The sequence below is a fragment of the Mobula birostris genome, chromosome 4, assembly GCF_030028105.1.
Source record: "Mobula birostris isolate sMobBir1 chromosome 4, sMobBir1.hap1, whole genome shotgun sequence".
Taxonomy (NCBI): domain Eukaryota; kingdom Metazoa; phylum Chordata; class Chondrichthyes; order Myliobatiformes; family Myliobatidae; genus Mobula; species Mobula birostris.
In genome coordinates, this window is record NC_092373.1 from 160,935,775 (window position 1) to 160,959,664 (window position 23,890).

A 23,890-nucleotide genomic window follows, 5' to 3' on the forward strand; every position below is an offset into this window, starting at 1 on the left:
AAAACACAAATTTCCAGGTTCTAGGACAGCTTATAAGTCTATTGAATAGTTCCCTAGTACAATAAAATGGACATTTGACCTCACAATCTACTTTGTTCTGATCTGCACCATACTGCCTACCTGCACTGCACTTGCTCTGTAGCTGTTACACTTCATTCAGCATTCTGTTATTATTTTACCACGTTCTACTCAATGAACTGTTTAACGAATTGAACTGTATGAATAGGATGCAAGATGAGCTTTACACTGTCACAGACATGTGAAAATAATAGACCAATTCCATAGTCTGTGGAGGAGAATATTGATTCTGCAGTGTGATGAACTATGTTCACAACTCTGCATTATTCCACTGCATTGTCACCGTTACCTTACAACTTGAAGAAAGTATCTTGTTGGATGACATGCTTGAGATGAGCAGTGACTGGGTCATTAAGGGTTAATGCATGCAATACTCCACTGAGAGCTCTGTCAGGAGCTCTTTGATCAGCTGGTCAAGCCTGACTGTCTCAGGCAGGCTGGAACCAAATTTGTCTGCCGGTCAGCAGCGATGGGAGGCCAGCTGTACGACCAACCTCAGTCAAACGTGGCAGCTGTTCAGGGCAAGACGCGAGAGCCGCCGCCTGTCACCTTGAACAGCTCCAACATGTGGCCAAGCACTGACCCCAACGAAAAATAGGGTTTGACACTGTAGTGGGGGTCGCCAAGCAGCAACGGGTAGGGTGCCTCCCAGCGCTGATGTCACCACTGGCATCAAGGAGCCTTTCACCGTCGACAGGAGTAATATGAGTTGGAGACTGAATGGTGGGAGGGGAGGGTCTCAGTGGATCTTTAGTCCCAGGTCATGGGAGGCCCAAGGCAACACTGGACTGTGGGAACACCCTTTCCTCATCTGATATACCACAGCTGGATTGCAAGCTTGAAGCTGCAGTTTTTAAAGAAATGAAGGCATGCTTCAGTGATCGTTATGCACTGTGACTCCTTCCTTACACGTGGTAACATTTCCACTCTTTAATGCAAGGGGGAGTATTGCCGACCTCGTCAAAGTTACAGATCTGAATTCGGGCCGTAGCTTTAAAGTATAACTTTAAAAAAAACTGCAACCAACTCTCTCCTTACATTTGAAACTCCAGAAAAAGAGAGTCCACGTCCGTGCTGAGGAAGTTTTGAAGGAATGTATCTCCTTACCCTGTGGGGAGCCGGACTGGACTGTTTCTCCGTTGATCTCTTGCTGAATTCCGGCACGGGTGTTACCAGCAGAGGTGGGGTTTTATGTGGTGCTGTTAAGGTTCACGCCGGTGCCGAAACTCCATAGAAACAAAAAGTGACTGATCACTGAGAGCGGGCGCGAGTTTGGACACTTCAGGAGTCTGAGCCCGGACGAGTTTATGCTGGGAATGTAATGTATGTGCACTGGAGTACAGGAGAGTATTACACCGTAATTCGACGCGGTCTGCGTTCTTTAATCGCGGCTCTTCCATGAGGTGCATCTAACGTGCTGTAATGTTATGTGTGCACATTGCAAGGTTGGCAGTGACTCTCGCCGCCTATATTCTCCCGACCGGAGTTACACGTTGAGGTTTCTTTTTAATTAAGTGGGGAAAAACAACAACATATTCATTTTTACTCGTTCTTCTACAGAACGAGCGCGGAGCTGCTAGTAACTCCTTTTTAACACTTTACATTCCGGATTCTCTCCATTCTGGAGACGACATAGAACAATACAACACTGGCCCTTTGGCCCACAATTTCTGTGCCGACTATGTCGCTACATTAAACTGATGCACTCTCCATGTACGTGATCTATCTACCTCTGCTCCCTGTCTGTTCAGGTGTTTGTCTGTCTAAATCCCTCAAACATTGCACGTGCCCTCTAAATGTACCCGATCACATTTAAAGCTATACTCTAGAATTTGGCATTTTCACGGGGGGGGGGGGGTGGTCTGTGGAGAGCTATTCCATTTGCGACTCCCATTATTTCATAAACTTCCCCCTGCTCTCAGTCTGTGATGCTCAGGGAAAACAACCCAAGTTTGTCCATCTTCCTGATAAAGCTAATTCTCTCTAACCCAAACGGTATCCTGGTAAACCTCTCCTGCAACCGGCTTAAAGCTTTATACAGTTACCTTCACCTTTTGAGATTCACTTTAGCCAGGTGGCTGTTCTCCTTGGCCAAGGCCTGACAAGTGAACATGCTGCAGGAGTGCATTCAAGGGGAAGGGAACAAGCAGGAGCCCAGATTCCCTTGTCAGTTAATAGTCCAGAAATGTGTAACCCTGTTGGAGACGTACGTTGTCTTGGTATATTTAGAATGGGTGTGTTACATTTCCAAGTACCAGGACATTTTAAATTCCTGCATATGCTCCTGGCTTGATTTTAAAATTCTCAGTCTTGTTCTCAAATGTCTCCATGGGGCCTCACTCCCCGTTTTTCTCATACCTCCACCATTTTGATATCCCTGTGAGATATTATACTACTTGGTTTTTCATCATCCCCCATTTGTAATCACACCACTATTGGTGGCTGTGGCTTGTGCTACCAAGACCTTCCTAAAATTTCTGCCTCTTTCAAATTGCTTGAAACCTCGATCTTGACCAAAGTGTGTGGGCCACCATCAATCTTTTTGTTTCACATTCCTGTAATGTGCCATGGGAGAGGCTATTGCTGTGTTAAATCTACAATAATAAATTGTTGTATAACATTAAGTTGTTACCTGATGTGGTTCTGCATTCCCAGCAGGGGTCTCAGCTGGAGAAGTTGCTCTATATTTCCCCTCTGTGCAGTGGTGGGGTTTGGTTTGGCAGCATGAAGCTGAACACGTATGTCATGGCTGGACAGAGCCGAGCTCATCTTGTGACCTTGCCTGATAGATTGGACACTTGAGAATCTGAACCCCTTGAGGGTGTTTGTTGAAAGTTTGTCAAAAATCATCAGGAACAAATGAGAGTATCTTGTGTAATTTGTTTAGAACCCTTTGTTTGGTCTGATCACTACTGCTGTTTTTAATATCTGTTCTTCTGTAGTTTGAAATATCCAAAAAATAGCTTTCCCTCTGTACAACTTGTAAATCTCCCACCTAAGGTGCAGATTATGAATGATTGTGGTATTACATAATGCAGGAGGACAACTCTTTACAGGAGCAATCGACTCTCCTGCTCTTTTTCCTGGAGTCAGCAAATTTATTTTCATGTATATAATTAAAGTTCGAAAGTCACTATTGATACTGCCCTGGCCTTTCAGTTATTACATTCCAGATCATTACAATTTGCTGCTTAGACATAAATAGTCTTCTTTCCTTTTGCCAATGACCTTAAAGATATAATCAATGGGATTCCTAATGGGAATGGCTTTTCACTTACTTTATAAAAATGCTTCAAAATTTTGATTAACCTTAATCTCCCCGTACTCTCCCTGCCCGGCTGTGCACAACCTAGCCTTCCAATCCCTAAATCCATTTTAGTAAGTCAACTGCAGCATGTCTAAGGCTTAGTCATTCATCCTGAACTGTGGTGCCAATAATTGAGCAACTAAGGTAAGTGATTTATGAAATTTCAGCTTAAGTTCTTTGCTTTCTCATTTTTTTTGTTTTATTAGTAAATCCAACGTCTGCTCCTTTTAGTTTAATGCATCCTAGGATCTCTCTATTCCCTCATCCCTTTACAAATTGTATTATTTACTTCCTGCTGCCTCTTAGACAACATTTGCCTTCCAACTGCCCACTTTTCCAATCTCTCCATCCTCTTGACTTCCCCTGTTCTCTTCCTTGTTTATTTCATTTTGGAGTTTTGCATTGAAGAATACCTAAATCAAATCTAAGATATTACTATGTATCATTTATAAGGTATCTATAATATGATATGGCTTTCTGCTGGTAAACCCAGAATTTAGTGATGTTGTAAAGCAGAAACAGAACCTATTTCTTCCTCCTTCCCACCACTCCCCACAAACATTTGATTGCCTATGCCTTCCACAACACTTCTCTTTCTTGAGAGAGAGAGAGAAAAAAACTTTGGATTTAAATAGAGTCATTCAAGATGAGTTTATGCAAAAAGTGCAACAAAATCTATTTATATACAGAAAATGGAACTAAGCTGTTCACAGAAATGTTTTATGGGTTTCAATGTGTTGATCGGTTAGTGAGACACAGGCTGCAGATGCTGAAATCTGAGACAAAAATGAGAGAGGAAGTCAGTTAGGTTTCATCTGTGGAGAGAAATGGATGGTGGATGTTTTGGGTTAAGGCCTTTCATGTAGGCTATTGATGAAGTACATTGTCTATTGTATCAAGTTCATTGCACAAAACTCATTCCAACAGAAAAAATTGAAATGATAATTAGAACTTTGACGTCTACTCGAGGCTGGGTGGAGAATCAGTCTCCACCCCCAGGTTTTAATATTTCATCTGAAAATTTGCGTTTCTCTTACTACTACTAGTGGAAGAGCAGTTCTCCCTAAATACTCCACTAGCTTGGATTTTGTATATCATCTCATAGAGTGATATGAATTAAGCTTTCAGATTATGACTTGTACTTTTTTCACCTTGATGAACATCAAGTAATGCTACGAGACTTACATTAATTTGTCATTCCAATATTCAGGCTTAGAGTTACGCAGCCAGGAAACAGGCCCTTCAGCCGAAAACATGTCTGAGCTACTTCTGTTTGTTCCATGTTGCTTTAACTCTTTCGTATCCATGTGTTTTTTAAATGTTGTTGTTGTACCTGTATCAACCACTTTCTCTGGCAACCGTTCCACATACACACACCACCCTCTGCATGAAGAAGTTGCCCCCTGGGTGCCGTTTAAATCTTCTCCCTCTGACCTTAAGCCTAATTTTTTGATTAACTTTTGGTTGATTGACTGTGCGTTCACCCTTTCTAAGCCCCTCATGATTTATACATCTCTATAAGGTGATACCTCAATCTCCTACATTATTCCTACAAGGAATAAAGTCCTAGCTTGTCCAACCACTCCCTATATCTCTGATTCTTGAGTCCTGGCGACATTCTGCAAAACCTTCCTCGCACTCTTTCCATCTGAATGATGTCTTTCCTATAATAGGGAACTGTACACAGTACTCTTGGTGTGAGCGTATCAACATCTGGTATTGTTGCAACATAACAACTGAGAGGGACTGTAGACATTATTGATTTATCAGAGTCATAGAACACTACAGCACAAGAAAAGGCCCATCAGCTTACCTAGTCCATGCTAAACTGTTATTCTGCCTAGTCCCATCAACAAATACCCGGACCATAGCCCAACATACTCCTTCCATTCATGTATTTATCCAAACTTCTCTTAAATGTTGCAAACAAACCTGCATCCACCACTTCTGCTGGCAGCTCATTCCACACTCTCACCAACTGAGTAAATAAGTTCCGCCTCAGGTTCCCCTTAATTTTTTCACCTTTTACCTTTAACCTATCATCTCTAGTTCTAGTCTCACCTAACCCCAGAGGAAAAAAGCCTGTTTTCATTAACCCTATTTATACCCCTCGTAATTTTGTCTACTCTATCAAATCTGCCCTTACTCTCCTACACCCTTGGGAATAAAGTCATTGTTCATTATTTTATCTTTAAAGAAGAGAACAGATAAAATAAACCAGAAGACAGCCAACATATCATGTCGTATTGCTTTCTTATAAATCTGCACAATGCTTTTCAAAGTATGTATATATATTTTGAAGAATCTGTGTGTCACAGATAAACCAGCAATTTTTTGTCCAGCACTTGAGGACCTGAGTTATAGGGAGAAGTTGAATAAGTAGGACCTTGTTCCCAAGAGCATAGGAGAATGAGGGGAGATTTGATAGAGGTATACAAATTTATGAGGGGGTATAGATAGGGTCAATGCAACCAGGCTTTTTACACTGAGATTGGGTGAGATTAGAACTAGAGGTCATGGGTTAAGGGTGAAAGGTGAAATGTTTGAAGGGAACGAGGCAACTTCTTGAGTCAGAGGGTAGTGAGAGCATGGAACAAGTGGAAATGGTGGATGTAGGTTTGATTTCAATATTTAAGAGAAATTTGGATAGGTATGTGGATGGTAGGGCTATGGAGGACTATAGTCCGGGTGCCCATCGATGGGACTAGTCAGATTAATAGTTTGGCATAGTCTAGAGGGGCCAAAGGGCCTTTTTCTGTGCTGTAGTTTTCCATGACTCTAGAGTGGTGGTGAGACACCTCCTTAAGCGCTTGCAGTGTTTGTAGTGAAGGAGTATTGATTCTTGGATAGTGAGTTTGAGGATTTGATTCCAGTGGTGATGAAGGACCATGAATGTTTCCAAGTCAGGTTGTGTACACCTTGGAGGGGAACATATAAGTGCCTGCTGTCCTCATCTATTTGCGTGGTAGAAGTTATAGGTTTGGGAGATGCTGTCACAGCAGTCTAGGCAAGTAATTGTGCATTTTCTAAATGGTACTTGCTGTATGCTGCTGTTGGAGAGAATTGATGTTTAGGCTATTGGATGGCATGTCAGTCAGTGAGGTGCCTTGTCCTGGATGGTGTTTCACCTTTCCAAGTTGTTGGAATTGTACTCAACACTTGAAAATTATTCCATCACTCTCCAGGCCTTGTAGATTGTATAAATGCTTTGGGGTGTCAGGAATTGAATTGCTAGCTTGTGTTGTAGCCCTAGTTCAGTTGAATTTATGGTCATCTGTGGACCCTACACCACCAACTATACTGACACTGAATGCCAAGGATAGGGAGTTAGGCTCCTTTTTGTTAGAGAGATCATCAGCTGGCAATATTCTGAATGTTGCTTGTCACTCATCAAACATTGTCTTGATGTTTTCTTGGTCTTGCTGCATGGGTTGTCTCATTTTCCAAGGAGTTGTAAACTGAATTGAATGCTTTAACACAATAGTCCATTGATGAAGATGTGACAATGCTATGAAGAACTTCTGCATTATGTCCTGGAACTGGGGTAATTGAATCAGAATCAGGTTTAATATCACAGGCACATACTGTGAAATTTGCTGTTTTATATGTCACAATATACTACCCTGAGATTCATTTTCTTGCAGGCATTCATAGTAAATAGATAGGAACACAACAGGATAAATGAAAACCGCACATGACAAACGACCAAAGTGCTAAAGATAACAAGCTGCAAGTACAAAATGAAAAAAAAACAAATAAGCAATAAATATTGAGAATACAAGTTGTAAAGTGCTTACAATAGAGTCCATAGGTTGTAGAATCAATTCCTGGCCGGGGTGAGTGAAGTTTTCTCCTCTAGTTCAAGAGCCTGATGGTTGAGGAGTAATAACTGTTCCTGAACCTGATGGTGTGGCAAAGTCAAAGTAAACTTATTTTCAAAGCACACATATGTCACCATATACAAACCTGAGATTCATTTTCTTGCGGGCATACTCAATAAATCTATAGAATAATAACCATAACAGAATCAATGAAAGACAAACCAACATGGGTGTTCAACCAGTGTGCCAAAGACAACAAATTGTACAAATACAAAAAGAAAGAAATAGTAATAATAAATAAATAAGCAATAAATTTCAAGAACATGAGATGCAGAATCCTTAAAAGTGAGTCCATTGGTTGGGGGAACATTCAGTTGAGGCTCCTGTGCTGCCTTCCTGATGGCAGCAGTGAGACAACAGCATGGCTTGGGTGGTGGTGATCCTTGTTAATGGATGCTGCTTTCTAGTGACAGCGCTCTTTGTATATGTGCTCGATGGTGAGGAGAGCTTTACTCATGAAGGATTAAGTTATATTCACTACTTTTTGTAGTTTTTTTTTCCTTTTAAGGACATTAGTGTTTCTATACCAGGTTGTGATGCAATGAGTTAGTATACTCTTCCCCCATGCATCTATAGAAGTTTGTCAGATTTTTAGATGACAAGCTGAACCTGTGTAAACTTAGGCTCACGGTCATAAGTATAAAGCAAGTAAAGCAGTGGGGTAAGCATGCAGACTTGTGGTGCACTTGTTCTGATGGTGATTGTGGAGGGGTTGTTGTTGCCTGTCTGAACCGACTGGGGTCTGAAAGTGAGGAAATCAAGGATTCATTTTCACAAGGAGTCTTGGAGCTTACTGACTAGTTTTGAGGAGATGGTAGTACGGAATACAGAGCAATGAAGAGCATTCTGATGTACCTGCCTTCACTGACCAGATGTTCTAGAGCTGAATGAAGAGCCAGTGGAATGGCATCCACAGTGGGCCTATTGAGTCAGTAGGCAAATTAGAGCAGATCCAAGTTGCTCCTCAGGCAGGAGTTGATATGTTTCATCTCCAGCACTTCATCATCCTGGACGTAAGTGGTACTGGACGATAGTATTAAAGCAGGTTACCACGTTCCTCTTGGGCACTGGTATAATTGAAGTCCACTTGAAGCAGTTGAATAATTCATTCAGACTGCTGAAATGAGAGATCTAAGATATCAGTGAACACACTAGCCAGTTGAATAACACAGGTCTTCAGTATTCAGCCATGTACCCTGTCTGGGCCAGATGCTTTCTGTCGTTTTAACCTCCTGAAGGATGCTTTCATGTCAGCTTCAGAGACTGAAATCACAGGGTTGTCGGGGGCTGTGGGAGCCTGTGAAGTTGCCTCCACATTTTGATGGTCAAAGCGAGCAGAAAAGGCATTGAGCTCATTTGGGAGTGAAACCTTGTTGTCACATAATGTATGTTGCTTGGTTTCAGTTTCTAGGAGGTAAAAGCATTCAAACCTTGTCACAGCTGAGGAGCATCCTTAAGTGGTTCAAGATTGTGCAGAATTACCACTTTTCACATGAGATAGATTTTTTGGAGCTCGTAACTGGATGTCAGATCTCTTGGTTCGTCCAGGGCTTCTGGTTGGGGAAGATTTTGAATGATATTGTGGGGGAAGCTCATCTACAACTGTCTTTATGAAGTCTGTGACAAGCGTGGCTTATTCATTCGGATCCTCTGATGAAACCTTGAACATGGCCCAGGCATGTTTGGGTGATTGGAGGGGTGGGCAGGCTCATTAATGATGGATGTCACCTTTCTGGCCATCATATTTTGAAGATATCCTCAATGCTGGGGAGGCTAGTGGCATGATGGGACTAACTAAGTTTGCCTTCTGCAACTGTACAGTGGCCCCTCCATATCAGGTGATGATGCAACCAGTTGTATGCTGTCCACTGTACATCTGTGGAAACAATTGACAGTTGTTAGTGACGTACCATAGCTCCTCAAGCCCTTAATTTCATATAACTGCTGTCGGGCCTTCTTTGTGATTGTACCAATATGTTGGGTACGGATAGATATTCAGAGATATTGACAGCCAGGATCTTGGACCTGCTCTCTCTTTCCACTGCTGATCCCTCAATGAGGACTGGTATGGGTTCTCTCAACTTCCCCTTCTTGAAGTCCACAACCAGTTCCTTACTGAACTTGAGTGTAGGGTTGTTGCTTTAACACCACTCAACCGGCTGATCTATCTCACTCTTGTACACCTGCTTGTCAGTACCTGAAATTCTGCCAACAATAGTTGTGTCATTGGCAAATGTATAGATGGTGTATGAGCTGTGCCTAGCCACACAGTCATGGGTGTAGAGAGGATAGAGTAGTGGGCTAATCACACGTCCTTGAGGTGTGCCACTGTTGATTATCAGTGAGGAGATGTTATTTCCAATCCGCGCTGACTGTGGTCTCGCAAAGAGGAATTCAAGGATCCAGCTGCAGAGGAGGAGCAAAGGCCCAGGTTTTAGAGTTTGTTGATTAGTACGTGAGAGTATGATGACTTTGAATGCTGAGCTGTAATCAATAAACAGGAGCCTGACGTGGGTATTACTATTGTCCAGGTGGTCCAAGTGGAGAGCCAGTGAAGTTGCAACCACTGTAGTCCTTTTGTGGTGATAGTCAAATCGCAGTGAGTCCAGGTCCTTGCTTAAGCAGGAGAAGATTCTGGCCATGACCAACCTCTCAAAGCACTTCATCACAGTAGCTGTGAGAACATCTGGTGATAGTTCCTCAGCATGCTCTCCTTGGGAACTGGTATGATTGTTGCCCTTTTGAAGCAGGTGGGAACCTCTGACTACAGCACTGAGAGATTGAAGATGTCCTGCCAGTTGGTTGGCACAGGTTTTCAGTGCCCTACCAGGTACAACATTGGTGCCTGACGTCTTGCAAGGGTTCATCCTCTTAAGTTGTTCTGATGTCAGTCTCTGAGATAGAGATCACCGGGTCACCAGATGCTGCAGGGATCTGCACAGGTATAGTTCTATACTTCGTTTTAAAAAATGCATAAACTGTGTTGAGCTTCTCTGGGAGAGAAACATCACAGCCAATCTTAATGTTAGGTTTCACTTTGTAGAAAGTAAAGGTCTGCAAACATAGCCTGAGCAGGCATGCATCCGACTCCGTCTCTAACTTTAACTGGAATTGTTTTTTTCACTCTTAAAATAGCCGTCCATTGGTTGTACCTGGGCTTCTTGTATGGTTCTGGTCACCTATCTCAAATACCACAATATCTTAAAATTCTCAGCAGACTGGAAATCTCCTCGTTCATCCATGGTTTTTGGTTTTTGGTTTGGGTGTGTGGTCGCAGCAGCTTCTCTGGGTCCAAACAAAGGTGTAATTGTTTATCCTTTACTCTTTGTTATGATCGCATGACACTGCTGGATATTAGGAACATCAAGTACTGTAGGTATTTGCACAGTAGAAGACAAGCTGGCTTGTGTTTATCTGCAGCTGCACTGGCGCGTGATGAACTGCTACGTGCTTGTTCTTGCAGAAACGTGGTTCCATGTCAGTATCCCATGCATCATCAGTCTATAGGCCATGAAACTCAGAGATGTGGACTATATATGTTTTCCAACTGTATGCTTTTCTGCTATTGTAACTATATGTGCTGTGTGTGACTGTGGGTAACGTGTTTTGCAGCTTGGCCCTGGAAGAATTGTTGTTTCATTTGGCTGTAGTCATGTTGATGGTTGGATGACAATTGAACTTGATGTTCTCAAAGGCACACACTCATCCACATAGATCTTGATGAAGTTAGTGACAACCTTGGTATATTCTTTCAGATTCAATGAATCCCTGAATGGTGTTCAGTTCAGTTCATAGCAGTCCTGTAAGTGCTCCTTCGCCTGCCTTGATCTTCCAATAACCACATCTTTGTGTAAGGCATCAATCCAACCATTTGAGTGTTTTTCCCTTCAGTCTCTTTGGTGCCACAGTCAATTAAATGCTTCTTTGATATCAAGTGCATTTATCCTCACTTAACGTCTAAACTAAAGATCCTAGGTGCATGTTTGGACATAGTTTAAAATAAGCTCTGCAGCCAGGTGATCCTAGCAGAACCCAAACTAGGCATCATTGAACACGTGGTTAGTGAGTAAGTGTTAGTACTGTTGATGGTGCCTTCTATCATTTTATGAACTTGACAACTGTTAATGTTGGTTAAAAAAACACGCATTGTTGTTAATATTTTTAATTAATATGAACAGCTGTGTTTTGTGGGTGTGTGTGACAGATTCTTGTCCAATTTTCGCTCTTTGTACCTGTTGTATAAGGTTTCTGAGTCTGCAAAACTATCTTTATAAAGTAGTTATCAAATAGTAACTGCAAACACTGAGCAGTATGTGTGAAGAGAGAAATAGTTATTGATTCAGGGTGATAACTCATCATCAGAGTTGGATGAAACTTAAAAAAGAAAGAAGTTTTAAAATGCTAAATCTCCAGCAGATCTGATCGCAATTTGCATTTTTGTTTTAACTAATACTTGCAATATTCCATGTGCAAAAGAACTGGTAAGAGAGACTTTTTTTTAATGTCTCTTTAGTATGAATTCTTATATGGAGTTGAGCATAATAGATTCTGTTTTGAAGAAAGGTTGGGGAATTCTCACTGATCTCCTGGTCAATATTTTTCCCTGAAACAACTCTTTGGTCATTTTTTGTTTGCTATTTGTAGAAGTTTGCTCTGTGTAAATTGTGCTTATTGGTTACAGCTTTGATGTTTTGAAGCACTTCTAAAGTACGAATACAAAAGAATGACCCGGGACTTTTAAAAAACACTATTCAGATACACACTTTCCTTGTGTGAACTCACCGGGGAAGTAGCTATATTTTTTTACTTGTGATGTGGTCATTGTCAACCTTGCCGGCATTTAAAACATAGCACTGTACAGGGACAGAGCTTTTTGCCCACAGCATCTATGCTGAACATGATTCCAAACTAAACTAATTCTACTTGCCTGCACATAATCCATATCCCACCATTCTGTGTATATTCGTGTACCCAGTGAAAAGCCTCTTAAACACCACATCCCCCGGCAGCCTGTTACAGGCACCTGCCGCTCTCTGTGCTTTTAAGAGACTTGCCCTGCACATTCTCTTTAAACTTCCCCCTCTCATTTTAAAGGTATTACCTGTGGTATTGAACCTTTCTACCCTGGGAGATAAAGAAAGATGATCCCTTTCTACTCTACCTATACCTCTCAAAGCTTTATAAACTTCTATCAGGTTTCTCCTCACTCCAGAGTAATCATTCCAAGTTTGTCAAACTACCCCTTATAGCGGTTGCCTTCTAATCCAGGCAGCATCTTGGTAAACCTCTCTCCAAAGCCTCTGCCTTGTTCCTGTAATGGGGTGACCAGATTAGCATATAATATTCCCGAAGTGTATTCAGTTGCCATGTGTAGATGGTGGATTTTGTGGTCTTGAACCATTGCTCACAATTGGTTTGAAACAGCTAAGTGAACTTCAGAGACTGTGGGGAATCAACCACTCTGGTACGGAATTACATACATTCTTTAGCAATTAAGAATACAGTCTTCCCTCCCTTAAGATAACGAGGGCTTTAATGTCAACTATTAAGGAATGAGGAACACTATGCATTTGTAAACTCTGGATTTTGTTTTGGCATTGAGCCTGTGTTGACAATATATTTTGTCTGCTGTGCAGTTTTCTGTAAGTATACAACTTTCAAAATGTGGATGTGGTGCATAAATAATGAACCACCCATTTCCATTGGATACAGTATAGAATAACTAGTCACCGGGTGACAAAGATTGTTGAACGGGATCCTGTAGTAGTAAAAAGGTGAATGCCAGTGGGCAGCCTTGAATGTGCTGATATTGTTAATGCTAGTCTTAATTTTTTAATTTATCTTAGAAAGATGATGCATTCACTGAGGTATTTTAACATATATGACTTACCAAAGAGTGTGTAAAATGGAAGGGTGGCTAATGTTTATTGTTATTTAAGAAGGCCAGCAAAGACAAGCCAAGGAACTAGAGGCTGGCGAACCTGACATCAGTTATTGGTAAGTTACAGGGATTCTGAATTCTGGATAAACAAGGATGATTGTAGATGGTTACAATTGGGAAATGTTATACAACAGAGGACCCAAGGAGTGTCCTGAAACCCACATCCCAGGTAGACAGGATGGTAAAAAAGACTTTTGGCCTACTGTGCTTCATCAGTCAGGAGTTGGGATGCTATGCTGCAATTGCACAAGACGTTGGTGAGGTTTCACCTCAAGTATTAATAAACTAGAGGACATAAGTTTAAGGTGACGAGGAAAGAAATTTGAGGGGCATCTTCTTTATGCTGAGGTTAGTGTGTATATGGAATAAGCTGCCAAAGGAAGTTGCTGAGGCACGTATAATAGTGACATTTGGCCGAGTACCTGGGTAGGAAAGGTTTAGTGGGATACAGGCCGAACAAAAAAAAGTGGGACTAGCTTTGGTCAGCATGTATGAGCTGAGTGGAAGGGGCTGTTTCCATGCTGTATTAATCTATGATTTTAACACCGAGTCACAGCTCCCTGGTAGCTTTCATCGACGTGAGATCTAAGTTTACTGAAAATTAACTAAAATTCTTGAACTACCATGGTAGGTTTGAGCACTCATGTCCTTGAGTATTGCTCCATTGCTATGGACTGTATGTCTCGTAATTGGACCACTGCCCCATTTGTGATTCGTACACTGGCAGAGGATTATGCAGCACAGTGGTGAGGCTGAGTAGTGTTGTTGCCTCACACCTTCACCAGCCGAGGTTCAATCCTAACGCCTGATGCTGTTCTCCCTATGACCCCATGGGTTTTCACTAGGTGCTCCAGTCTCCTCCCAGATCCCAAAGATCAAAGTTCAAAGTAAATTTATGATCAAAGTTCAGATAAGTCACCACATACTAATTTGAGATTCATTTTTGAAATTTTTGATGCTGCCTGGCCTGCTGAGTTCCTCCAGCATTTTGTGTGTGTTGCTTGGATTTCCAGCATCTGGAGATTTTCTCTCATTTATGATCGGAACAACTTGACAGTTATATTAAACGCAGTAGCCCTGTTGTAGCGTGGATGAAATCATCGGAGAGACAAAGTCACTGGTAGATACAAAGCAGCTTCTTTATTTGACACGACAAGGTACAGCAGGCATTTTACGGACGGAGACGCTTTCAGTAGAAAGGTCTGCAAGCCCAATGTGGGCTCGATATTTATATGCTAAACACAAAGGGCAATTGCTATTTAAAAAGTTATAGACAATACAAAGACAATGCTTCCTTTTGAAGCTACGTACAAAACATCACACCTTCTGACTTCATCCTTTCCTTCTGACGCCAAATGTTTCGGTTGGTAAGTCAAATCCACAATACATTTATTTGGTATTTTACATGCTAACATAGAGGACAATTAATATTTATAAAATATGGATAATACTGTCTTCGAAACTACCTGTAAACTTCACACTTCCATCCACAGTGTCTGGCTAGTATCCCGATATACACAACTTCTAGGGAATGCATTGTTGTGAACTCAATCCACAGTACTTTGTCAAATAGAAGTCTGGTGGCCAGAGTCATTTAATTGTAAATGAATCATCTACCCAAAAATTCACTCTAACAGCCCCACTTAAAGTTAAAAAGAAATCACTTAGTAAAATGTTGCCAAGCTGAGAGAAATTGAAAGAAAACTGGGCTGGAAGTCCACTGTAATAGTTTCAAGGAAAAACTAGCCACCTTCAATGCTGCTATACACTCTGCAAGAAGAGCCCATATTTCCACGATTATTATAGAGAGTAGCAGCAATTCAAGAATGTTGTTCTCAACTATAAACCGAGTGTTGAAACCTGCCCCAACCTATAATGTCCTCAGTCAAGCATCTGGCACAAAATATAAAGAATTTACAATATTTTTGGCAATAAAATTACTGTCGTTTGGGGGAGTATAGATACAGATACTGAAAATCTTTATAGCCAACCTCGTAAAAAGACGGCAACCATGTCAAAGTTTACAAGTATTTCTGATTCAGTAATCTGTAAGACTGTAACAAAGACTAAACTATCTACTTGCTGTCTCGACCCTGTCCCTACCATACTTTTAAAGGACTCTTTTAATTATGTTTTCAATTCCATTAGGGAAATTATTAACACATCCTAGGCTGTGTGCTTAGTCCCCTGCTCCACTCGCTTTACACTTACTGTATGACTGTGTGGCTAAGCACAGCTCCAATGCATTTTCAAATTTGCTGATGACGCCAGTGCTATAGGTAGATTCAAAGATGGAGATGAATCATTGAGGGAGATAGAAAGTATGCTGAAAGGTGCCATAACAACAACCTCTTGCTCAATGTCAGCAAGACCAAGGAGCAGATTATTGAGTTCAAGAAATCTGTGAGTCAGTCCTCATCGGAGGATGAGAGCTGGAAAGGGTCAGCAACTTTAAATTCCTAAGTGTATTATTTCAGAGGATCTGTCCTGGACCCAGCATGTAGGTGCAATTATGAAGAAAGCATGGCAGGTCCTCTACTTCCTAGGAGTTTGTGAAGATTCGGCATGACATATAAAACTTTGACAAACTTCTATAGATGTGTGGTGGAGAGTATATTGACTGGCTGTGTCACAGCCTGGTACAGAAACACCAATGCCCTTAAACAGAAAATCCTACAAAAAGTATTGGCTATGACCCAGTCCATCAAGGGTAAAGCCCTCCCCTTCATTGAGGTTGTTACAGGGAAGTATTTTCCATCATCAGGGATCCCCACCACCCAGGACATGTTCTCTTCCTGCTGTTGCCATCAGGAAGAAAGAACTGGAGCCTCAGGACTCTCACCACCAAGTTCAAGAATGGTTACCCCTCAACTATCAGGCTCTTGAATCAAAGGGGATAACTTCAGTTGCCCCACCATCAAAATGTTCCCACAATCTATGGACTCACTTTCAGGGTCTCTTCATCTCATGTTCTCGATATTTATTGTTTATGTATTTATTATTATTATTTCCTTTTTTAAAATTTGCACATTTTATGTCTTTCGCACACATGTTGAATGCCCAAGTTAGTGAGGTCGTTCATTGATTCCTTTATGGTTGTTATTCTGTTATGGATTTACTGAGTATGCCTGTAAGAAAGTGAATCTCATGTTGTATATGGTGACATATATGTACTTTGATAATAAATTTACTTCGACCTCTGAACTTTGAAAATGTAGTTTTTATACTTTATTGTCGCCAAACAATTGATAGTAGAACGTACAATCATCACAGCAATATTTGATTCTGCGCTTCCCGCTCCCTGGATTACAAGTCGATAGTAAATATTAAAAGTTTAAATTATAAATCATAAATAGAAAATAGAAAAATGGAAAGTAAGGTCGTGCCAAAAAAATGAGAGGCAGGTTCGGATATTTGGAGGGTACGGCCCAGGTCTGGGTCAGGATCCATTCAGCAGTCTTATCACAGTTGGAAAGAAGCTGTTTCCAAATCTGGCCATACGAGTCTTCAAGCTCCTCAGCTGCCTTCTGGAGGGAGGAGGGACGAAAAGTGTGTTGGCTGGGTGGGTCGTGTCCTTGATTATCCTGGCAGCACTGCTCCGACAGCATGCGGTGTAAAGTGAGTCCAAGGACGGAAGATTGGTTTGTGTGATGTGCTGTGCCGTGTTCACGATCTTCTGCAGCTTCTTCTGGTCTTGGACAGGACAACTTCCATACCAGGTTGTGATGCATCCTAGAAGAATGCTTTCTGCGGTGCATCTATAAAAATTAGTGATTTCCGATGCCTTCAAAATTGGAGTGGTCAAATACTCACTTAAAAAGCCACACTTAAGTACTAGTTAAGTAAACTAGTTAAGTAGAATAGTAATGTTGTTTGCACCATTAGTGGTAAACAGAGAGTAAGAGGTGGAAAATTTCTTAAATGCATTTATTTTAATGCTAGAAGCATTATAAGAAAGGTGGATGAGCTTAAAGCATGGATTGATACCTGGAAGTATGATGTGGTAGCTATTAGTGAAACATGGTTACAGGAGGGGTGTGATTGGCAACTAAATATTCCTGGATTTAATTGCTTCAGGTGTGATAGAATGGGAGGAACAAGAAGGCGAGGTGTTGCATTGCCTGTCAGAGAAAATATTACAGCGGTGCTGTGGCAGGATAGATTAGAGGGCTCATCTAGGGAAGCTATTTGGGTGGAATTGAGGAATGGGAAAGGTGTGGTAACACTTATAGGGGTGCATTATAGACCACCAAATAGGGAGCGAGAATTGGAGGAGCAAATTTATAAGGAGATAGCAGACATTTGTAGTAAGCGCAAGGTTGTGATTGTGGGAGATTTTAATTTTCCACACGTAGACTGGGAAGCCCATACTGTAAAAGGGCTGAATGGTTTGGAGTTTGTAAAATGTGTGCAGGATAGGTTTTTGCAGCAATACATAGAGGTACCAAATAGAGAAGGGGCAGTGTTAGATCTCCTGTTAGGGAATGAGATAGGTCAGGTGACGGAGGTTTGTGTTGGGGAGCACTTCGGGTCCAGTGATCACAATGCCATTAGTTTCAATATAATTATGGAGAAGGATAGGTCTGGACCCAGGGTTGAGATTTTTGATTGGAAAAAGGCTAACTTTGAGGAGATGCGAAAGGATTTAGAAGGAGTGGATTCGGACAATTTGTTTTATGGGAAGAATGTAATAGAGAAATGGAGGTTATTTAAAGGTGAAATTTTGAGAGTACATGATCTTTATGTTCCTTTTAGGTTGAAAGGAAAGGTTGAAAGTTTGAGAGAGTCATGGTTTTCAAGGGATATTGGAAACTTGGTTTGGAAAAAGAGATATCTACAATAAATATAGGCAGCATGGAGTAAATGAGGTGTTCGAGGAATATAAAGAATGTAAAAAGAATCTTAAGAAAGAAATTAGAAAAGCTAAAAGAAGATATGAGGTTGCTTTGGCAAGTAAAGTGAAAATAAATCCCAAGGGTTTCTACCGTTATATTAATAGCAAAAGGATAGTGAGGGATAAAATTGGTCCCTTAGAGAATCAGAGTGGAGCTATGTATGGAGCCAAAAGAGATGGGGAAGATTCTGAACAATTTCTTTTCTTCGGTATTTAGTAAGAAGAAGGACATTGAAGTGTGTAAGATAAGGGAAACAGGTAGAGAAGTTATGAAAACTATGATGATTAAGGAAGAGGAATTACTGGCGCTTTTAAGGAATATAAAAGTGGATAAGTCTCCGGGTCCTGACAGGATATTCCCTAGGACCTTGAGGGATGTTAGTGTGGAAATAGCAGGGGCTCTGACAGAAATATTTCAAATGTCATTAGAAACGGAGATGATGCCGGAGGATTGGCGTATTGCTCATGTTGTTCCATTGTTTAAAAAGGGTTCTAAGAGTAAACCTAGCAATTATCAGCCTGTGAGTTTGATGTCAGTGGTGGGTAAATTGATGGAAAGTATTCTTAGAGATGTTATATATAACTATCTGGATAGATAGGGTCTGATTAGGAACTGTCAACATGGATTTGTGCATGGAAGGTCATGTTTGACAAGTCTTATTGAATTTTTTGAAGCGGTTACTATGAAAATTGACGGGGGTAAAGTGGTGGATGTTGTCTATATCGACTTCAGTAAGGCCTTTGACAAGGTCCCACATGGAAGGTTAGTTAGGAAGGTTCAATCGTTAGGTATTAATATTGAAATAGTAAAATGGATTCAGCAATGGCTGGATGGGAGATGCCAGAGAGTGGTGGTGGACAACTGTTTGTCAGATTGGAGGCTGGTGACTAGTGGTGTGCCTCAGGGATCTGTACTGGGTCCAGTGTTATTTGTCATATACATTAATGATCTGGATGATGGGGTGGTAAACTGGATGAGTAAGTATGCAGATGATACTAAGATAGGTGGAGTTGTGGATAATGAAGTAGGTTTTCAAAGCTTGCAGGGAGATTTAGGCCAGGTAGAAGAGTGGGCTGAAAGATGGCAGATGAAGTTTAATGCTGATAAATATGAGGTGCTACATTTTGGTAGAACTAATCAAAATAGGACGTACATGGTAAATGGTAGGGCATTGAAGAATGCAGTAGAACAGAGGGATCTAGGAAAAATGGTGCATAGTTCACTGAAGGTGGAATCTCATGTGGATAGGGTGGTGAAGAAAGCTTTTGGTAAGCTGGCCTTTCTAAATCAGAGCATTGAGTACTGGAGTTGGGATGTAATGTTGAAATTGTACAAGGCATTGGTGAGGCCAAATTTGGAGAATTGTGTACTGTTTTGGTCACCAAATTATAGGAAAGATGTCAACAAAATAGAGAGAATACAGAGAAGATTTACTAGAATGTTACCTGGGTTTCATTACCTAAGTTACAGAGAAAGGTTGAACAAGTTGGGTCTTTATTCTTTGAAACATAGATGGTTGATGGGGGCTTGATAGAGGTATTTAAAATTATGGGGGGGATAGATAGAGTTTTTTCCATTGAGAGTGGGGGAGATTCAATTAAGAGGATATGAGTTGAGAGTTAAAGGGCAAAAGTTTAGGGGTAACATGAGGGGGAACTTCTTTACTCAGAGAGTGGTAGCTGACGAGCTTCCAGCAGACGTGGTTGAGGAAGGATCGATGTTATCGTTTAACATTAAATTGGACAGATATATGGACAGGAAAGGAATGGAGGGATATGGGCTGAGTGCAGGTTGGTGGGACTAGCTGAGTGTAAGATTTCAGCATGGACTAGAAGGGCTGAGATGGCCTGTTTCTGTGCTGTAATTGTTGTATGGTTATATGGTTAACTAAGGGTCTATATCAAATCTTTTCTTCCTGGGCAAGATTCTTGAGAAAGTAATCTTCAAGCAATTCAACACCTTTCCGAATAAGACCAATTTTCTAGAAAGGTTTCAGTCACGTTTTGGAGCAAACCACAGCACGGAGAGGACCAAAGTTGACAGCAACCTTAGGCTCACTGATGCCAACAGTCTCCGTCATAATTCTTCTAGATCTAAGTGGTGCCCTCAACTCAATTGACCACGTTCTCCAAGATCACCTTGAGAATTGGGTTGGCCCCTCTGGTAGTGCCCTTAATTGGTTTCATTCATGTATCTTAGAGATAAGCCTTTTTTTTTGCTGTCTTGGATACCAGTTTTCTAAGAGATACAATGTACCTTTTGGTGTTGATTGGGGAAGCTGTCTCTTTATACATGCTCCCCTCATTGGAGATGATTTCCAGTTATGCAGGTGACACAGAATTGTATATCTTGGTTGAGCCTGATGATGATAACACACCATCTTCTCTGACTTCTGGCATTGCTGCAAAAAGCTAATGGATGAGCAATAAATTTCCTGAAGCTAAATGGAGATAAAAGTGAAATACTTCTAGATGGTCCCAAAGTTAAAAGAAATAATCTTCTTCATAAGCATAGAAACTTGGCTCCTCTTGTAAAATCAGAAGTAACAAGCCTGGGTGTTATCTTGATTCAGATTTGAATTACGAATTGCACATAAATAAAGTGACCAGGGCAGCATTTCAACATTATTTCTGTCACATGATGCTGAAAAACTAATTCATATTTTTATATCTGCTAGTTTTTTAAAAACTAAAACCATAGAACCAAAAACTATAAGGGATGCAGTCAGTTGACACTTTTACATGCCAACTCCAAATCTATTTATTCAACCTTGTTTTTAACTAATATCTTTCTATTTTCATGTTTGTTTTATTTGTATTTTTACTTCATTCTCATGGTTGTACGTTACCTCATTGTAAAGCACTTTGAACAACATCATCTATATGAAAAGTGCTCTATAAGTTATTATTAATTTCTCACAGGCATTTGCGGTAGAATCAAGAAATACAATAGAATCAATGAAAAGCTACGTCCAAATACTTACAAACAACCAATCTGCAGAAGACAAACTATGCAATGCAAAATTAATTGATTGATTAATTAATACAGGGAACATGAGTTATAGTGTCCTTGAAAGTGAGTTCATAGGTTGTGGAATCAGTTCAGAGTTGAGGTGGTTCAGGAGCCTGATTGTTGAAGGCTAAGGATAATAAGATGTGTGGATTGGTAGTTTGGTTAGCAGCTGTAAATTGCCCTGGTGTGTGTAGCTGAGCTGTAGAATCTGGGGAAAGCCTATGAGAGTGTAGCAACCATTAAGTAAGTGGCTTTAGTCTAAGTGAGTGCTTGATGATTAGTGTGGTCTTGGTGGGCCAAAAAAACCTGCCATTGTGCTGTTTGATTGAGTGTTAGAATGCTTTGAAAGCAATTTTAAGGGTTGGCTCAATGGATTCATGAGGTCAATAGAGACACTGTCTACTGGAACATGACTGAGACAAATCGTGAAGGGCAGTTTGAGCACAGTGCAGGGAGGGGCCGAGCATGCTACATCTGGATTAACTGTAGTAAGATTCCTGCTGGAGAACAAAATAACAAGAGTCTTTTGCCAAGGGAAATAGAACACTCCCCAGAAATATAAAGTTGAATTTTTTTCAAATTTGGGGGAGCTGGCAGGCCCTTCAAAACACAAGCGATGTGAGCAGCATCAGGCCCTGTCACATGGAGCTGCTCTCTTTGTTTGTTGCGTCTGATTTACTATCCAGTTCCCAACACTGGATCGCGGATGAGGGGGAGGAAGGGAGGAGACTGTAAACAGCAAGTGTCAGAGGAACCAAGGCTCTGTGCATAAACCTCTGTCTGAAGTAACTCTTTAAAGAGGCCATTTATATCTGGATATGGGACCCTTGCCCTTTCGAACACATTTCACAATTGTAGATGATGTTTTGAGTGTACTCATTATTTTTATAGTAATTTCTGTCTTCTGCAGCTCCTGCAATATTAATATAGAACACAATCACACCTATATATTCCTTCTTTCTGACTCCCACTCTGTTGCACCAGAAGGGTGTAGCACAGTGCTGTAGATTTCCTCCTGTGTGTCTCTCTTGCTTTCATCATTTCACATACATGGTGAATGCAGTTTATGTGTCCAGCAGATAATACCAATAAACAGGGGCAGGAGAGGAAAGAGTAGAGCCGAGTGTTTGACTGCTTTTACCCAACTAACTGCAAGACATTTAGTTGCATGTACTTTTCCTGTGTGGAGGGTTAGTCTCTATTGCCTTGTTTTCAGTGAAATCAATGAGTGCAGGGCGTGAAGCTAGTTCGTTGTTGGCCAGAAATAACAGTAAAGTTTGAGCATGCAGTCAAAAGAAAGGAGAAATCCAACTTTTTATTTTGCTTTCAAGATGGACCAAAGATCTTCTGTTGTTTGGTGAAATGGAGAAGTACTGTTCCTAATCGGGTCCAGAGATTTATTATGGGAAATTCTGCCAAGAATTCTGTGTAAAGTTGGGAAATGCAGCTCGCCAGCCAGGCATTAAGTGTTTGTTCCTCTGGTCTGTCTCTGCATTGTTACAGCTGTTTCATTCCTCAAATAACTTGGCCTTCTGCATGGATGGCCAGCTCTACCTTGTCTGAATGAACTCCCCTATTCACTTTTAAGTCCTTCCTACTCCATGCTCCATTCTTTGTCCTCCTATGTCCTTTCCCCTGCTCTTCCAATCCTGTGCAGAAGACCTGATATGTTGCAGGTGCATTATTCTTAATCAACATACAGTAATTATCAAAGAACTGGATACCATTAGCAACGTTGTAAAAATTTCCCAGGCTGTTTTTAAAAATAATTCCACAGAATTTAAGATGGAGCTTTGTATGATTTAACAGTGTCGAGGTTTTTGCAGCATCTTAAAGAGGAGGGAGAAAGGTTAATGAATAGGCAGTCCAAATAGTTGAACCACAAGTTTTTTTTTAACCTTATTGAATCACCAGTCTATTTAAATTGGGGAACAATCACTTCATTTTTAAAGCCTTGGTTTGAATCAGCCCGAGCTACCTTCCCCTCTCTCTCAAACGAAGTTTAACAGGGGAAGTGATGCTTCTCATAATGAGCAGTTTCACGCAGAACAGGGAAAAGAGCAACCTGTATGGGAAATGCAACATGTTAATTTATTGAAATGGGCAGCCATGTTTGCAGGTTAGGGCTGGGATATATTGTCTGGATGGCTTGACTCTGCCTAGTCTGATGCACACATGAAGTTTTCACTGCAGCTGAGGATGTTTAATGCTTCATGGTTACTTCACTGGATTAACTGGAGAAATGGAATCAAATCCCACTGTTACTACTTCAGCTGCATTTAGTTTAAAGAAACATGTAAATGACAGGTTTATAAAATAAAAATAGCCAGGAAACTGTAAAACACGGGAAAGGAAACCTCCCAACCTGGTATGGTCTGTATAACATGCAAATGAGTTCTGCATGACTCTCATTAACTCTTGACTATCCTCTGAAGTGCCCCAGTATTAAAGTGAATGAAGTCTGACACCATCTCGTGTGAAATAATAGAAATGTGATTACTTTAGTTATTATACTGCTAGTACGGAATCCTCTGCCAGGTGAGCTAATATTGCTATAATTAAAGTGTGTTTTGCATAGTTTTTGTTTGTATTTAGAACTCTAACCTTAATAAGGATACAAAAACCATGTACGGTCATCTGGGTGTGGTCTCACCAATGCTTTGTATAATTGTAGCAAGATTGCCTGCTTATTAAACTCCAAACCCTTTGCAGTGAAGCCAACATTCCACTTACCAAGCTGATATTGGCTGTCCCTTTGCCCTAACTTCATTTCATC

At 40.9% G+C, this 23,890-nt stretch overlaps 1 protein-coding gene and 1 long non-coding RNA gene across 13 annotated transcripts in view; one reads left to right on the forward strand and one right to left on the reverse strand.

Moving 5' to 3' along the window:
* LOC140196706 (uncharacterized) overlaps positions 1–2,794 on the reverse strand; it is a 56,336-nt gene extending 53,542 nt beyond the window's left edge. For 3 of the 6 annotated variants that reach the window (XR_011885780.1, XR_011885784.1, XR_011885781.1), the window contains exon 1: positions 1,186–1,379. This is a non-coding gene — a long non-coding RNA (uncharacterized lncRNA). Of the gene's footprint in view, positions 1–1,116; positions 1,380–2,710 lie in introns of those variants that run through there. The other 3 variants (XR_011885785.1, XR_011885783.1, XR_011885782.1) reach the window with 3 other exon arrangements.
* Positions 1–23,890, forward strand: part of psd3l (pleckstrin and Sec7 domain containing 3, like) — a 532,485-nt gene that overhangs the window by 319,029 nt on the left and 189,566 nt on the right. The window contains exon 1 of one of the 7 annotated variants that reach the window (XM_072256355.1): positions 893–1,401. The exons of 5 other annotated variants lie outside the window; for them this stretch is intronic. The gene's annotated coding sequence lies outside the window, so the exon portion shown is untranslated. Of the gene's footprint in view, positions 1–892; positions 1,402–23,890 lie in introns of those variants that run through there. One more of the 7 variants, XM_072256357.1, reaches the window with a different exon arrangement.